Source organism: Lynx rufus, unplaced genomic scaffold, assembly GCF_022079265.1.
Source record: "Lynx rufus isolate CCGP_SWC_20201006 ecotype Redwood Valley unplaced genomic scaffold, mLynRuf1.p SCAF_8, whole genome shotgun sequence".
NCBI lineage: Eukaryota > Metazoa > Chordata > Mammalia > Carnivora > Felidae > Lynx > Lynx rufus.
In genome coordinates this window covers 119,260,113-119,262,555 of record NW_025814896.1, presented here as the reverse complement: position 1 = coordinate 119,262,555, position 2,443 = coordinate 119,260,113, and positions in this window count along the sequence as shown.

Sequence of the window (2,443 nt, the reverse complement as noted above, 5' to 3'; positions counted from 1 at the left end):
GCGCACGCGCACTTAGCCCTGGGCTCTCCTTGCGCAGGCGCAGGCCCGCCAATACGCGTCAGCACTAGCGGGCATCGGGATGACGCAAGCCCCGCGCCAAGATTCTGTCCGCCTGGGTCGTGAGTCTCCGTCGTGTTTGCGTGGGGCCAAAGAGGCAGGCTCCCCTTCCAGGGGATGTGCTTGGTGATTCTGGGGGAGGAGGGGAGCTAATAAAGGTTAAAAGAGGCTAATAAACCTTTACAAAAAGAAATCCTTGGATGCTCCTGGCTGTCAGTCCCAGGGCATGCTTCCCTTGATCTCTGTGTTGTCCATTCGAGCCCCACCTTGGGCGTAGAGATTATTTAAAAATAAAATCTTAAAAAAAAAAAAATCTTGGATTAGGGTTGTCCGCATTTCAGGAGTGATACCTGATGTGGGTGGGGGGGGGGGGCGGTCAGAGCGGATGACCAAGAAAGAATTCTTGAGACGTCTTTGGTGCAAAAAGGTGGTTTTATTAAAGCCCAGGACAGGACCCTTGGGCAGAAAGAGCTGCACTGGCGCTGTGAGGGGTGACTGATGATAGACTTTCAAGTTGAGAGGCGGTTAGGGACAGCGTAAGCCTCCAAGGTATTTTGGAAGCTAGGTTTCCAGGACCCTGAGGGGGCTGGCTGTTGTTAGGAAAACGTCATTTATTACTGGTCAGTAAAACCTCAGTCACAGATGCTTCAGATGTGTATCAGTGGGCCATATGCTTGGAGCATGATTGCCAACATGTATCTTGAGGGGTAGAGATAAAGATTCCAAAGGAATTTTTATATGTTAAATTAGATCTACAGGATCCTAGAGGGGCGGGACAATGTTAAGGTAAGACTGACTTTTGCCCTTAGCAAGGTGTCAACATGGAGGCAGTCGAGTTTCCAGAGGTCACTCTGCCTGTCTCAAGGAATTGTCAGTTGTAAGGAAATGTAATTTTTTCTTTTGCCTTTGTTTCCTACACCAATACACAAGTTTAGCCTTTACCTTTTACCCCAGAGAGGAAGTGATGTGTCCCGGGTCACACACTTTGGAAATTTCACATTTGGGAACTTGAACTGTGTCTCTTGCCTTTTCATGGAGGCAGCACGGACTTTAAAGTCAAATTGGCTTCAAACTCGGAATCCACTGCTTCCTAGCGTGAGGAAACCACTGTTTACCTTAACAAATCACCTCACCTCTGTGGTTGGCGGATGTGAGAACCGGCCATGCTTGCAGCTCTGTGACAAGGGAGACGATTCATTTTCAGAAATACCAAATAAGAGCTGAGCTGTCTAGTTACCAGTAGGCTTACAACCTATTGGAAATCTATATGAACTCCCCCTCCCCCCATGGAGTCTCAAACCCTTAGACACTTCACTTCCTGGTTCTTCTAACCCTCTCCGTTTTGCGGGCTTATTTTCCAAAGGCTTTGCGAGAGCATGCGCCAAAGAACAAAGGAGGGACTGAAAGTCTCTGCGTCGCCTCAGGAAATGTACATATGTTCCAAACAGACTACTTTTTGCCTTACGTGGGCATAGGCGAAGTCTGGGTAAGGCTGTAACCTCCATTGTACTCTGCCAATGAGGAATCAGGAGGGACTTGCACGCTAGGAAATAAATTGTTTGCTGTAACTACACCAGATGTGCCCGTCCATCACACACCCGCTCTTGCAAGAATGTTGATTAAATCCTCGCTTCATTGTGCTCCGAGTCTCCACGTCCCTCCTTTGATTGGGTCAGTGGCCTTATTTCTCACATGCATTCAGGGGTTTGGGAATGGGGATTGCTCTACGCTGACACCCTCAGAGGGAGGTGACTTGGCTCCCAGGCAGGGTAAGTCTCTTTAACATGAGGACTCTTAATGTTTCTCTTCAAGTGAACCCTAGGAATGTCCATCCCTTCAAGGAGACACCTCCTGCTGCTCCCCTGGCTGCCCAAGCATCCGTGTGTGTGTGTGTGTGTGTGTGTGTGTGTTATGTTTATTGCTTTATTTTTGAGAGAGAGAGAGCGAGCAAGCACAAGTGGGGGAGGGGCAGAGAGAGAAGGAAACACAGAATCTGAAGCAGGCTTGAGGCTCTGAGCTGTCAGTGCAGGGCCCTATGTGGGGCTTGAACCCATGAACTGTGAGATCATGACCTGAGCTGAAATTGGATGCTTAACCAACTGAGCTACCCAGGTGCTCCAGTATGCATCCTTGTTAACCTAATATGATAGGGAAAGATAGGATAAAATAGGCAGAGAGAGAAAGATTAGGACCTGAGGTCCCTGGATGGGGAAAAACATATATTTTGGATCAATGCTGGGAGGGTCTGACCACAGTAAACCTCATTGGGCATAAGATTCCTCTCAAGAATGTAACAGACAAACCAACAATACATTAAAAAAATTATTTGGGGCGCCTGGGTGGCTCAGTCAGTTGAGCGTCCGACTTCAGCTCAGGTCATGATCTC